The following is a 16597-nucleotide window of genomic DNA, read 5'->3' as shown; positions in this document are numbered from 1 at the left end:
AAGATAATTCTGAAAGGATTGAGCTGTTTTTATAAAACTAGAGCATGCAGCTTTGGAACACATCGCAGCTTTGTCAGTTGTGTTAAACCACTCAACATATGGTTGAGTAGGGTAGAATTACCATTAACGATTCAGGATAGATATTTTCTAGGAGCTGTGTGCTACAGAAGTGCTGCAAATGCAGACTACTGTAGATGGAAGAATGATAAATAGTCTAGTAATTGGATAACAACATCATGAATCAAACTGCATCTGTCACAGATTTTCTATGTGGAACTTCTGAGCAGATCTTAAGCTGGCACTAATCACAGACTCTATTAATTATTGTTAAGGCACTAGAAAGTAACGAGAGGAATTTATGAGGCCAAATATGAAGAAGGAAGAAGAATGAAATAAATTATTTTATACCTGTCTTGTCAGTTAACATGTCCTATAAGTCTCAAGGATACAAAGATATCAAAAGGCATAATAAAATTAATCTGCAACTGAAATGAAGATGCAATGAGAAATTAGGTCTTACAACATCATGTTGTGCCTGAAGATTAATAATTAATATTTTACATGTTAACACCATAAAGTTTCTCTAAAGATCAAAATTGTCATGACTGAGGAATGGCTGGAATTTTCTGCCATTGTATGTGCAAAGAATACAGCAAGGGGCTCTTGTTGCACATATATTTGTACAAAGGGATGTGCACTATAAGGACATTCTTGGTATAATGTAATTCATATACAAAACAGGTTTTTTGATGGAGCTTATAGGAAAGCATTACCTTTCTTTTTATTGCTTTATGCAAACAGATCTCTTTTTGGGTAAAGGTGAAACATTGAGGGATGGTAGAAAGGAGGCCAGGAGAACATAATTTTAAAAATGAGAAAAGAGAGTAAGAGACTCTTAGACAGTCCAAACTTTTAGGGATTAGTTGAATTAGATCTATACATGTCTCTGAGTGGTGAAATTTGCTGTTCATAATTAGTGATAGTTTTACAGTGATGGGGCAAAATGTTTCCAGGGTGCATTTATTGTCTTCGTACAACCATGTGAAGTCAAGAAAAACAAGGGGATTCAGAAAAAATTTCCATGGGATTTCTATGTGACATGATATTTGACTAATAACTTTGATGGAGCTCTTTCCAGAGATCATGTAGCATGCAGTTTCTTTTCAACAGTCTTTTTCTTTAACTGACAATGAGATCGTGGAAGCATTTCTGATAACAGAACTTGTCACAAGCCCCTGAAAATGTTACTGTTCTAAAAAAGATCAATACAAAGATTACAAGTACAAAATCACTAAACATTTCAGTCACACAGGCCATGATTTTTGGTAGTAGGCTATATGGTTACACTATGATCCTTAGAAAAAAAAATAAAATAGAGTTCTCAGAAATGTCTAAATGATCTGAATGAAAGTTGCTTAAGTATCAAGAGCTTTATATTTTTACATTGCTTTGGGAAAATCCTGTCATTAAATAAATACCCTGATGTTTAAAAAGATGCTAACTAGGTATTAGTCAATAGCTGCTAGATGCTCAGTAAATTAAGAAATCACATGTCTTAACTGCTCCTCTGCACACATAAAGAAGTTTGGATAAAAGTGAAAATTGAAAGCAGATGATCTTTAGCTTTTTCTCTGGGAAAGTGAATCCTTATACCTGGTGCTTACTATGAAAGTAAAATTCTAGCTTTATATCTAATTGTTAACAAAATCTCCACGAAGACTTTAGGAAGTTTAATATATTATAATTTAAGTGGTATTTTTCTGCTGTTAGCAGAAAAGTAAAAGTGACAATTTCAGTAATGAAACTTGCCTAATTATTCATTTCATTAATACAGAAAGAAAAATTATAAGATAAATTTTATATAAGTTACACATTCACATAAAAACTGAGTCTTGAGGCCAGAATTGGATAAACAAGTTCTGTTTTATTTTCCTCCAGCAAAATGGAACAATTAGGTATTTCAGAAGCATTTTGTCAGTGTTCTGTCTCATTTGAACATCTCTTCTCTTAAACTAAAAGATGGGATTTGTGCAATGGGATAGAATTACGCAATATGATGGGATTTGTTGTTTTAAACAATTTTGAAGGTCTGTTTCAGTAAAGTGCATACACTTCTTAGTAAATCAATTGACTACTGGGCTTCTGCATCTTTGGGTGAAAAAACTGAGAACATAATTTACTTTGAAATTTCTTGAAATACATTCAGAATTGATAGGGAAGCCTGTTTCTGAGTCCTAGTGTAGAGACCATGTTTGAACCCGAAGCTGTGATTCATACTTTCTTCTGTTGGTCTCTTTTAATTGCTAAATATTGCTGGAAATGTTATCATATTAATTAAAAAGCTCTCCTAATATATTAAGCATGATAGAAACTGACAGTCTGTAGTCCTTCAAGGAGATACTGATCAACAGTATAATATAATACTGAAATGTAGAGTTCATGGACTGCTAGCGGACCGGGATCTCAATCACTTGGATAATTAAACATGAGACACCAACCTCTCTCATAAAGAACTTGTTTCTCAAGTGTTGTAAATACTTAACAGAGTAACTATTCCCAATTTCTAATTAATCAGCCCATTTGGCAGAGATAGGTCAGACAACATTGCTGTCTGGATGTCATTTCTCCTTGGTGCATTTTGCAGTTCAGGGGTACTTTTGCTGTGGTCAGCATGTCGAGTTGCAAGCAATCTTGATACTCCGCACTTTGAAACCAACTAAACTCAAACCACGGCAAGGCAATATGTTCGCTAGTTAGATCTTATAACCGTGGTTTACAGCCATGATCCATTTTTAAAGGCCTGTTCACAAGAATTACAGATTGTTACAAATCGAAAAGTACTTTACTCATTAGTTAAAAATGTATGATCCAAAGTTATCACTAATACTCTGAAATTTGAGTTATCCAGATGTTTGTTGGATCCAATGATTATAACAGGTTAACCCTTTTGGTCCAATGATGTTGGTCAAAAGTTCAGGAAGCTTCCAGACAAAAGTAATGACACTAACACCTCGCTGTTTAAGCTAGTAATAATTAAAAAGAATTCTTGTTGCTTTCAAATATATATGGCAATATTTGACATTTCCATTGCAGATAGAGTTGTTTGCTGCATATAACACAAATATGATGGAGTCTAAATTTGGCTTACTTTCTGAATTACTTTATTGCATTTAGTGCTGAGCAATGTCTCAGTTCTAACGTCATCAGGATACATCTAGGAATGTGTGTATAAGAAAAGGTCTTATATCTGTGTGGGAGGATCAGGTTTTTTACATACTGTGACATGCAGCTGAGAAGAATAAAGAATAGAAAAATGCAAAAAAAAATACAGCTGAAGAAATGGAAAATCAAAATGACTGAACATGTGTTAAAAGAAAAGGCATGTGTAAGAAAGGTAGGATTGATTATCATCTAAAATATCAAAATCAAAATCAGCTTTCAGTTTCTTCCAGGTAGTATACCTAGGGAGGAATTTTTGTCTTTTCCCTGTAGACATTTTTTCTGCTGCTTTCTTTGAAAGTAACATTTCCTATTCGTATTTTATCTGCCACCTGACGCTCTTCCACAGAGTCCTTCATCCTTGTTGATGAGTGTACTTTTTTCTGTGTCTTGCAATCATGATAAAAATACAGATTTTATACAGTCTGTAATTTTTTGCTGCAGAAGCCCTTCAAAACTACTGCTAGTTTATTACTACAGTCTTACTTGGAAATAATTATTGAGGTGTTTTCAAGTCCTACTTTTAATTTAATGTGAAAAATGTCACTTTCATTTTAAGATAGACACATCCAATCTCTAACATGTTCTATTTACTTCCGCTATGATATGTGACTACCTGTGGTTTTGTGTCAGGGTTTGTATTCTCACCTATAAATAATTAGGTTTGTTAGTTTTTTTAATTTATTTTATAATTTTTAATTTGAACAAATAATCACCTGATTTTTTTAAGGGGAACTTTTGACGAAAGTTCAAATTTTTCTCTCTAAAATAAACTTTTGCCTAAAAAGAAGGCATCTAAAATTAATCAGACATGTACATTTGAGTGTCCTTTTTTTCCTCATTCTTCTGTACAGTCAGCTTCTGGCACCAAAGAGCAAAGACTAGACAAAAGAATAATCAGGAAATTTATTTACTGGGGAGCTATTGTCTAGTCTGGATGTCTGGCCAATAGAGACATATCTTAAAGTACTGTATCTCTCGACCCACTGCACAAATTCTTCCTAATGTGAACAATTGACTGAAGATGTCTGTTTCTTTCTTTTTTTTTTTCCCAACAGGTGAAATTCTTCTTCTTTGATCATTTCTAAATATGGTAAGTATCTCCTCTCCAAATTAAATGCAATGTTATTGTTTTTTGTCTTCTTTGTCTGGTGTGTGAATGTATGCATTTGTTTTTCACTATGAACTTTTTCTGTCAGATTTAGAGAGCTTGTATTTCCACTTGATCTGACCCCAGCTCAGAACAAGCAATACTGATGGTTGTCAGTTCATGTTGGTCTCAGAGCACAAACATCTTTAGGCAAAAGAAATTGCTACATAAAGCAGGAGGGGTTTTTTGACTAACAAAATAATGCAGGTACCAGAATATACATTGCCTGTTAGAAATAGCATACAGAAACAGAATGGTGAAGTTGATAACCATTTTTGTGTTTGGGGAAGAGCTGCTAGATGAAAAAGAGTTGGCAGTGATGCATGGGACTTTTACACAATAACTTAATGCATGCAATGCTACCACCAACTCTGCGGAGGTAAGATATCCCACATCATTGCCCTTCCTTACCTGGGGGCTCAAACCTGCATCTCTCAGGAGATTGTCAATGCACCACAACACATCAAATCAGAGGTAAAAAGTGACATCAGACCCTTGTGATCTCCTTTCTGGCAGCTGGCCCCCAGCTGGCCCCCTGATCAGAGCCAAAATGTCTCTTTCATTCACCAGAGGGCATATCAATTTCCCTACACCCAGGTAGCTACCACACACTTCTGGAATCTATCTGGAACAGGTGGCTGAAAGTTAGCTTTTGCACAACCTACATTGTAGCTGCCCATGTCCTTTTTTTTTTTTTTTTTTTGAATTTAACTCATTTATTGATAGGAAGGAGTATTTTAATCATATTGTAAAAAAAGAAGATAAGTACTCTTCTTAAATACAATTCTATAACTCATTGTCTTTGGGGAGCAATTTAAATTTTAACTGCAGCAAAGTGTAAAGCTCCTGTTACTGACTTTCTACTCTTTGGACTTCTGTGTGATAAAATAAAAGTAGCAGCAGGCAGCTCCAGGTGGCAATAAAATTTAAATGCTTAAAATTTAGGAAATAAGTTCAAGGACTGAAGACTAGTGAGTATTATAAAGATGGAGAAGTTACCGGTTTTAGAGGTAGTATCACAGTAAAAGAAGGAGCTTATAAAACTTCTAATGAAGAGAGCCAGTATGGATTTGGACAGAGACAGGAATAGTGTAGGAACATGACGGGACTCTGCAAATATTACTGCCTTGAAACATATAGAGAAAGAGGAGAAGTAGTGAATTTAGTGTCTTCTCCAGTGTTGTCAGTTCTCACTATTTTGTAACACACCTTGCATTTTTTTCTGAAACTTAGTTCTCAGCCATGAATATGCTTGCTTTCTTACAAGTTCAAGGAAATTTTCACAGTCCCAAAATTATATTTAAATACTCAGTAACATAGGTGCAACACATCAGTGCGGGTACAAGTTCTGTGTGATGTAAACTTGAAAGAGATGTTAAAAACTTTAAAACAAAGGAGAAAAAAAAAGTCCTAATTTTTATATTCATGCAATCAGGATAAATCATAAACATTAAAAATTGATATTTTCTCAAGATTTTTTAACAGATACTTTGGTCCTTATTCTAAGAAATTAAACTAAACTCAAATGGAGTAACAATAGCTTTATTTTATTTCTAAAAGTATAAAATATAACTGAATGTGGGGAACGAGTGAGAAGGAATGTCAGGTCAGGGAGAGGGGGATATAGATCAGTCAAGAGGAAAGTCCCATACTTTTCAGTTACCCAATTGCGCTGAAAATCTTCTTAATTGTTCTTTGTCCTTCCTGATATCTATTTCCCGAAGTAGGCATTAGGCCTTGAAGAAACATTTCTGTGTGTCCTAAAATTATTTGTAGTAATATTGGAACAATATAAATATAAATATAAAATAAATTTCTTTAAATATATATATATATATATATATATACACACTTTGGAAAAGAATGAAGATTATTTCTTCATAGAGAATGCCAAATGTACCACTGGAAGTAGGCAATGAAAATGCAAATTACAAAATATTTTTGCTTTTCAATACTCCAATTTTCAGTTTAAAAAGGGATTTTTTTTTTATTTGCCTTGTTAAATAGTTGAAATCTGAGTTAAAATGATTTATAAAACTTCCACGCTATAATATGTCTCTGTATTTTCATATAGAGTAGAGTAATATCAAGTTGCAGATAATAATAAGAATGCTAAAAAAGTATTTTTAAGACATTCCTGAATTGCCTAAATGTTCAAATTTATGTTCTGTCAGCAGAATTTTTTGTTAAGTTTGTCTGCAACTTGAGCTGGACTTACAAATCCTCAGGGATTTACTTTTTTCAAAGCAGCTTGTTTTTCTTTCTCTGCATATCTACAGTTGTTATTTTGATGCTGTTTGATGAATTTTCATAGACTAACACTGGCTTGGTTGAGTGTGTCAGAGAGGAAGTGACAATATGGTTTTTATTTCTACCTGATCAATTGAAGCAATCACCTGTAATTATGATGCTTAACCAAACGTAAAACAAGTTTCAGTGAGTCCCCTACGTGAGGATGGCTGCATATTCTTTGTTCTTTTTCAGCCTAATAGAAAAATAATCCTACTGTGAGTATGCCTCTAAAGACACAGACTCAATAATTTCTTTTTTTTTCTTTTTTTTTCTTTTATTGGTTTATATAATTGTGTGGATCCAAGCATACAGGGACACGGGAAAGTTCCCTCTCTGTTAGGATTTTCTAGTCCCTGCTGGACCAGGAATGCCCTTTTGAAAGATACAAATTGGTTACATAGCATTTATTGTCCAGATGTCACATCGGCTTACTTCTCAAAACTGCAGGACATTTAGTTTCAGAGGCTTTGTCTAATCAAGTAATCAATATCCACTTTTATACAAGGGCACCAGGCTTTGCTGTACAACTGAATTCTGTTCAGCTGATTAAAAGATGTTGTGTGTCTAGGGTTTTTTTAAGTAACCATTTGGCCAGACATATACTGCGTCTAGTGACATACAGAGTATCCCCCCACAAAGATGGACCTTATCAGTTAATTTAGTGCCTCTGTTTCAGGTGGGAGCAAAGAGACTACTTTCCTTGTATGCAGAGTCCTAGCAAGAGGGAACAGTGCTTGTGCTACTCAGTGGGAAGATCACAGAAGACTTCTCTGTCACGGTGAATAGTGATCTTGGGTCTGACTTACTTAGCTTCCTGTGACCAATGTGGTGTTCAGTCCTCAGATTACAAGGTGAACATTAAATATCGTTTTAGAATGGAACTGAAACTCAGCAGGTCTTCCCAAATTCTGTCATTACCTTTTTTTATGCTCTCAGTAGTGGTGCATAGGCTACGCAGACCCAAACCCTGACTAGAAAGATGTCAGCCTTTTATTTCAGCACAATATCAAAATGCCCAACAACACGTACATATCGTGTGTTTAGCCTTTATCTTTAGAAGAGCTTTAATCATAGAATCATAGAATCATAAAATGATTTGGATTAGAAGTGACCTTAAAGATCATCTAGTTCCAACCCCCCTGCCACACGCAGGGACACCTTTCCACTAGACCAGGTTGCTCAAAGCCTCGTCCAATCTGGCCTTGAACACTGCCAGGGAGGGGGCATCCACAACTTCTCTGGGTAACCTGTTCCAGTGTCTCACTACCCTCACAGTAAAGAATTTCTTCCTAATATGCTTTGTATGTAATTTCACAAAGTCAAATTTCCCAAGTGACAATGAGTTCAGTTGTGTGGAACCACAGCTTTTCTGTGGTTTCTGGACTTCGGGTTCTGACTGAGCACTCTGCTGTTTGCAGTACAAGTGTAATTAGCAGGATAAGCAGACTGCTGCCCCCTCCGCAGCCTGGTCACAGGGTGCAACTGGGTCCCAGGATCTGCCCAGGGGCATCACCAGTGTTTGCTGGGCAGAGTGGTAGGGTCTGGCTTTGGGAGAGGAGATTGTAGACTGGCGTGGTTTGGTTGTGCTTACAGATGTCCTCTCCTCCACCAGTGCAACTGTTTCCTAGGCACTACCTCTGAATCCTTGTCATGGTCCTGATGTGCTGGTACACATAGATTTTTGTAAAATAAAATAATCATGTTTCTTCTTTTTCTTTTTGAATGAGGAGTGCCTGTGAATACCACACTGAAATTTGATGTTGTAGGTAGTGAGTGACCTGACTGATACAAAGGAAGATATGACCTATAAACTGACTTGTTCCTAAAGACTGCATAAGATCTGCATAAGAAATGATTGCTTATATTCTCCCTGCCAATCTTAAAAGGAAAGGAAATATTCCCTTGTTAGGAATGTTATGCTTTTATGGATGATTTTGATTAACATAGATACTTTACTGGTGTGAATTCTAATGTACAGTATATAGTTAAATATTAGGAGTACATAATGAAGAATATTTATTGTCCCAGAGGAAAAATATGAATTTAATGGAGTACTGGCAAACCTTCCAACTTATTTTCTGTATATTTTACACAAACTATTTTATTCTCAATCATAATTTCATATGATTTGTCAATACTACAAGTGTGTTTGTGTGAACTTTTTTCGGAAATATTTGCAATGTGAAAGTAAGTTAGGGCTTGATCCATTGCCCTTTGTAGTGAATAAGAACTCTTGTTGATATAAGTGAGCATTACACTACAGCCTGAGCAGTCACCACTGATTTGTCGCACTGTCACACTGCAGAGAAGAGACCCATATACCTTTAGGAGCACCTCAGTGATGTGGTGAGAACTGAAATCACATGATGCAGTGATTAGGAAACAGTTTTAATTCTACATATACTTGATTAGGAAAAAAAGTTCCAGAGAAAGGACAAAGAAAATTAAAAATGTTACTGTCAAAGAATATATCAGCTGTGTTATGAACTGAAAGTATTTTGATTGTTAAGCCTCTGAAATGTCGTACAGTGGAAAACATTCAAAAATTCAGGTAAATGTAAGGTTGTATTTCAAGTATTTATATTGAATGCCCAATTTTAATTTAAAAAATAAATATTTCAGACCAACACAAACTGAAATATGCTTCACTAATATAATTAGGGTTTGAGTGAAAATAGGTAGGAGTCAATGGGAATATGTCTACTTGCTCCAGCCTTTCCAGACTTCTTTGAATAATGAATGCATTTGGAAAAGCCGAAATTAATTTCCTGATAAGTTACAAACAGGAAAAAGCTAAATTATTCATTGTAACTGTGTATATCTAGTAGCTGTTTCAGCTATTCACTAAATAAACACAATATGCACTTGCTGCATTTGCTGTTACCTTATGGTATATAATACTTTGTTGTTATGTATATAGTAAGATAAATGATCAACATCACAAGAATATGCTTATTATTATAATTTATTATGACTCACATACATAATTACTTAAATAAGCAAGTGATTTCTGAGAGTAGATTTGAAAAGTCTTATCAGTTCAATTAAATTTATAGGCTGACAACCAAAAAGAATTAATACAGGGATTCAGAATGTTTTGGTGGGAAGGGGGAAAAAAACCCATAACACAAAACCTCCAGATCTAGATTTCTGCAATTAATGTTATTTGGAGCAAAATGTTATATGTAATTTTCTCTGAGCGATTCAAAGCACATTAGCAGCATTCATGATATAAAAAAGAAAAGCTTAATAAATGTTTATTACACAGAGTAGGCACAAGTGGGTAAAACTGCAAACTGATTAATAATTAAGATAGTTTGCTAAATATGTCTTCTTAATTTAGTCAAGTGGGTTTCACTTTCAAAACATTTGCTTTGAGAAAAGGAAGCTTGAAGTTCAGCATAAGTGGGAGAGTAAGTCTGCAACTAGTGAATGGTTGCTTGCGTGCTGAATAGTGCCACAGATACCAGTGCTGCAATTAGATCAGTGCATACCATACTACAAAATTATTATTAAAAATTTCTTTTGTTGAATTGTAGGTTGTATGAAAACAATGGGTATTTAATCATGTGATAAACATTATCTGGAGAGTTTCTTTGCTTTAGAAGTACAGTAGGCACATGCAGATCTGATCACCCATGTCCTTGATTGTCCAGGTAGACCAGATAGACATGGAAAAGAAGGAACTGAGGGTGTTAATGATGACAGGCTCTGAAATCAAGACTGATTTGGAGAAAGGTGGAAGAAAGCAATAATTCACTATTTCTTCTAAAATAAGAGACAGTGGTTACTTAATGAATTTAGAAGGACAGAGAAGGTGGAGTTACTGAATGCCTTCTTTGCCACAGTCTTTACTACTAAGGCCAGCCCTCAAGAATCCCAGACCCTGGAGGTTCAAGAGAAAGTCTGGAGAAAGGAAGACTTTCCCTTGGTTGAGGAGGATCAAGTTAGAGATCACTTAGACAAACTGGACACCCACAAATATATGGGCCCCGACGGGATGCACCCACGAGTGTTGAGGGAACTGGCAGATGTTATTGCCCAGCCACTCTCTATCATCTTTGAAAGGTCATGGAGAACAGGAGAGGTTCCTGAGGACGGGAGGAAGGTCAATGTCACTCCAGTCTTTAAAAAGGGTAAGAAGGAGGACCCAGGCAACTACAGGCCAGTCAGCCTCACCTCCATCCCTGGAAAGGTGATGGAGCAGCTCATTCTGGATGCCATCTCTAAGCATGTGGAGAAGGTCATCAGAAGTAGTCAACATGGATTCACCAAGGGGAAATCATGCTTGACCAATCTGATAGCCTTCTATGACGACATGACTGGCTGGCTTGATGAGGGGAGAGCAGTGGATGTTGTCTACCTTGACTTCAGCAAGGCTTTTGACACTGTCTCCCATAATAACCTCATAGGAAAGCTCAAGAAGTGTGGCTTAGATGAGTGCACAGTGAGGTGGATCGAGAACTGGCTGAACGACAGAGCCCAGAGGGTTGTGATCAGCGGTGCTCAGTCTAGTTGGAGGCCTGTGGCTAGTGGTGTTCCTCAGGGGTCGGTACTGGGCCCGGTCCTGTTTAACTTATTCATCAATGACCTGGATGAAAGAACAGAGTGTACACTCAGCAAATTTGCTGATGACACAAAACTGGGAGAGGTGGCTGATAACCAGAAGGCTGTGCTGCCATTCAGTGAGACCTGGACAGACTGGAGAGCTGTGCGAAGAGGAACCTCATGAAGTTCAACAAAGGCAAGTGTAGGGTCCTGCACCTAGGGAGGAATAACCCCATGCACCGGTACAGGTTGGGGGCTGATACTACTGGAGAGCAGCTCTGCAGAGAAGGACCTGGGTGTTCTGGTGGACAAGTTCACCATGAGCCAGCAATGTGCCCTTGTGGCCAGGAAGGCCAATGGTATCCCTGGGTGCATTAGGAAGAGTGTGGCCAACAGGTCAGGGGAGGTTATCCTGCCCCTCTACATGGCCCTGGTGAGGCCACATCTGGAGTACTGTGTGCAGTTCTGGGCCCCCCAGTTCAAGAAAGACAAGGAATTACTGGAGAGAGTCCAGCGAAGGGCTACAAAGATGATCAGAGGACTGGAGCATCTCTCCTATGAGGAGAGGCTGAGAGAGCTGGGTCTGTTCAGCTTGGAGAAGAGAAGACTGAGAGGGGATCTTATCAACACTTAGAAATACCTTAGGGGTGGGTGTCAAGAGGAGGGGACCAGACTCTTCTCAGTGGTGCCCAATGACAGGACAAGGGGCAATGGGCACAAGCTGAAACATGGGAAGTTCCATCTGAATATGAGGAGGAACTTCTTTATTTTGTGGGTGGCAGAGCACTGGAACAGGCTGCCCAGGGTGATTGTGGAGTCTCTTTTTCTGGAGATGTCCTGGTTTGGCCCAAACCAGGCCAATTAGTCTTAGAGAAGCCAAGGTCACTGCTAAATTCCTCACTGCTTACAGGTGGGGAGCCTGGGGGTGGGGGGGTCGTACCTGCAGGGAGGAGTGGACAGGGCAGGTGACCCAGGATTGACCAGCAAGGTATTCCATCCCATACACATCATTCTCACTTTCCTATTTATCACTAACCCACTGCCTCCTGGAGGTGGGGCCCAGGAGGGAGGGGCCCTCCTCTCTCCCACTGATTGGTACCAGCTTTGCCAATTCTCCAGTTAAAAGCCTGCAGGTGTGATGGCAGAGGAGCTACTGCATTTTCCCCTCTGCCCGTGCTGGGGGGAGCAACTCTGCCTGAGGAGGATTTCCAAGCTCTCAGTCTTGGTTTTGTATATATTTGTATATATTTGATTATTTCTATTATTATTGTTATTATACTCTTTTTCATTATTATAGTTTATTAAAACTGTTTCAACCTTCCAACCCATAAGTCTCTCTCCCTTTTCCCTTTCCCTTAGTGGGGGGGAGAGGGTTAACAGAGAGCATCTGCCACCTGGTTAATAGCCGGCCCAGCTTTAAACTGTGACAGGAGATATTCAAAATCCGCCTGGACACAACCCTGTGCAACATGCTCTAGGTGAACCTGCTTTGACGGGGGGTTGGACTAGATGGTCTTCAGAGGTCCCTTCCAACCCTTAACCATTCTGTGACATGGTTAAAGCAAACATTTTTCACAATATGTGGACTGGATTGCCAAAAGGATATTGTAGAGTCTAAGTGAACGAATTAAGAGAAGACAGATTCATAACTGCTTATTAAATACAATACTGAATTCAACAATCTGGAGAGAAAAGAGGAAGGGAAAGAGAACTCCGAGGGGACGGTCCATCTAGACACACTTGTCATAATCTTTTCCCAGAGCCACCCATTGGTCGTCATTGAGGGACCTACTGTTCTCATGAAAAGAGAGACCAGAGTTGTAATGCATGAGCTGTAGACAAACACTGGTAATAGTGAATCCTGAGATCTAAATGAATGAATGCTACCGCAACAACATTGGGTAAGTTTGTGTGTTACTTGGCATCCAGTGAAGCTATGGGCCTCTGAGCAAGCAAAAATACCAGCGCCTATGAGAGTAATTGCAAGTGGAAAGGGAGAATATCTGGGATTGCAAAATATCTCAGAAATTTTTATTTTACTCATTGCAATTACAATGAATGTTGACTATTCAGGTTGTAAAAAAGCAACTCTATAAATGATTTAATCATGCAAAGTATTTTTTAAAATCTTGCTGTGTTTTAATAGATTAGCACAAGTAACCACCACTATATTTTCTGATGAATGCACTAAAGCACAGCTCCAAACTTACTGTGGTATCTTCCGTAATGGTAGCCAATGTGTGTCAGGCACTATTCCAGTGTTCAGAGTGTATGTGTAATTCCAATTTATTATTCCTTGGCAACTGCACTGAGATGCTCATGTGGGGTGTTGCTGATGAGAATCATAACATATGCTTAATGGAAAAAGTAGGTTGTGTTCTGCCACTTGATCACAGAGATGCAAGTGAACAACTTTTATGCTACAATTATATAATACATGCTTTTGATTTATTTTAGTCCTGGACTTTTAACCAAAAGAGTTAAGTATTAACGGTTTTATAAAATACATTCTGAACAGCCACAGAGTTCATAATGTGTACTTTGGGTTTTCAGTGCTGCCTTTTTACCCATTTTTTAAAATAATATTTTTCAATTTCCCTCTTAACTCCATCAGCATTTCCCTATTTTCCAAGCTGTTAAGTCAGAGCAAGACCTTTAGAGACATTCTTTGTATGAAAATGAAGCACAAAAGACATATGCAGAAAGTTACTTGTTTACTTCTGTCCCCTTTTTTTCTTATGTTTCTAGCTAGCAAAGGGAAAAGAGGTGCTCACAGTTTATTGCAGTTGGAGAGCTCTCACTGGATTCATTCTTTCTTTCAAATAAGATAATTTGATTTTTTTTTTCCCCCCATGGAGGAATGACAGCAGAAGTGGAAAGAACAGCTAATAGCAGTACTTGAAGAGTGAAGGAACAAAGGACTTAGTGAGCTATTGAGGATTTATGATTTGCTGAGACAGGACTTCTACAAAGCTCAGACCTTATTTGAGCATCAAATTTAATGGTTTCAGGAGCTCAGCTTGTTGGGTGCTGAGCCTCTGTGAAATACATGCTTTTCAGAGGCATACTGGAGCTGCGAAGTTATGAGTGTTTGTGGATGCATGGACTGTTACTTTGGTGCCCCTGAGGAAGCTAAGCTGTCTTGACAGTCCTGTCCCTAGTGTGAAAAGGCATGCAGTGTGGCTGGTGGGAGTGTCAGGGATGGGGAAGGGACAGTGGAAAGGAACAATTTCATGAGGCTTGGAAAAAGGATGTATTGTTACAATCAAAACTTTTGTTTGTATTAATAATTAGTGACTCTTTATAAGGCTTAAGTTTTGTTTAGAATAAGAAAAATAAAGTCTTTTCTACAGAAAGTTAGCAGTCTGTTCTGGTTTAGCAATCATGCAAAATAATGTTAACATCAAGATACCTAGGGTCTGTTTTTGTTCAGCTCTTTGCAGGCAGGAGAAGACCTCTAAAATCATAACATAAATGTTAAAGCAAGTCATAACAAAAGAAAACTGAACAAAAAAGAGCCCTTGAATCAACAAGAGTATCTGGAAGGCGTGAAGAAACTGCTGGCATTTATTCCAGCTTCCTAACACTTCAGCATGGTGCACCTTGTCCTATGCTTTGTGTGCAGGGCTGTCCTGCCACACCATTATGGCAGAAAGGACAGAGAGGGTTTTTTTTTAACCTCTTAGGGGTTAGATAATTTTAAATAGTATATATAAATAGGAACATGTAAATGCCTTAGGAAAAACTGGTTCATAAAACAGATTTTGGCTTGAAAGAATATTGCGTGCAGCTGTAATACATCTTGGTTGCAGTACAGAAGCACCACATCCTGCCATGGAAGAATGCCCAACATGGATCTAGCAATTAACTTCTCCCTCTACTGCCTGCATTTACAAAGCTTTAAAACAGTGCTATCAGCTGTTTGTAGAAATGGCTGCAGACTAAGGAATAGAATGTTCATCGGGAAGTCAGATGATTGCTCATGGCTTGGATAGGCATGCACTTCACTGAGTAAAAAACTGGCTGGATGGCCAGGCCCAAAGAGTTGTGTTGAACAAAGTTAAATGCAGCTTGCGGCCAGTCACAAGTGGTGTTCCCCAGGGCTCAGTATTGGGGCCAGTTCTGTTTAATATCTTTATCAATGATCTGGGCAAGGGGATCAAGTGCATCCTCAGTAAGTTCACAGACGACACCAAGTTGGGCAGGAGTGTTGATCTGCTTGAGTGTAGGAAGGCTCTGAAGAGGGATCTCGACAGGCTGGATCGATGGGCCAAGGCCAATTGTATGAGGTTCAACAAGGCTGTGTTGGGTCCTGCACTTGGGTCACAACAACCCCGTTGTCTTCATTTAGCCTGCACCCGGAGCTAAATAACAAGCAGTTGTTCTATCACCCAATGTCCCTTCCCTGACCAAGAAAGGGGATGAGGAAAAGGAGGGAGACTCAAGGGTTAAAATTTAACAGATTTAATAAAATAAAGAAAACAATATCAATGCGAATACAAAACACACAAAATTATACTTAGTCCACAGAGTTGTGGGAAGTTGCTCCAGGGATAACAATTGTTGAGAAGAAGGAGAAAGAGAAAACATAAGAAACAAACAGAGCAAAAAAAAAACCCAACCCTCCCCAGCAATCTTTCCCTTTTATAGTGAACCTGATGTGAATGTTATAGAATACACCTGTGGGACAGCCTGGGTCAGCTGCCTTGGCTTTCACTGCTAATGGCTTTGGTCACCACACCAGAGCTGCCCACAAACTGAAACAAAATGTAACAGAAAAGTGATTCTATAAGTTTTATCTCCACTAAACCAGGGCACCCGTGCAACGCTGCAGGCTTGGAGAAGAGTGGATGGAAAGCCGCCTGGCAGAAAAGGACCTGGGGGTGTTGGTCGATAGCCAGCTTAATATGAGCCAGCAGTGTGCCCAAGTGGCCAAGAAGGGCAACAGCATCCTGGCTTGTATCAGAAATAGTGTGGCCAGCAGGACTAGGGAAGTGATCGTCCCTCTGTAGTAGGCGCTGGTGAGGCCACACCTCGAATCCTGTGTTCAGTTTTGGGCCCCTCACTACAAGAAAGACATTGAGGTGCTGGAGAGAGTCCAAAGAAGGGCAACGAAGCTAGTGAAGGGTCTAGAGAACAGGCCTTATGAGGAGCGTCTGAGGGAACTGGGATTGTTTAGCGTGGAGAAAAGGAGGCTCAGGGGAGACTTTATCAGTGTCTACAACTGTCTGAAAGGAGGTTGTAGGGAGGAGGGTGTCAGTCTCTTCTCCCAGCTAACAAGGAATAGGATGAGAGGAAATGGCCTCAAGTTGTGCCAGGGGAGGTTTATATTGGGTATCAGGAAAAATCTCTTCACTGAAGGGGTTCTCAAACATTGGAACAGGCTTC

The sequence above is a fragment of the Nyctibius grandis genome, chromosome 2 (assembly GCF_013368605.1).
Source record: "Nyctibius grandis isolate bNycGra1 chromosome 2, bNycGra1.pri, whole genome shotgun sequence".
NCBI classification, from domain to species: Eukaryota; Metazoa; Chordata; class Aves; order Nyctibiiformes; family Nyctibiidae; genus Nyctibius; species Nyctibius grandis.
Note: the sequence above shows the minus strand (reverse complement) of the source record.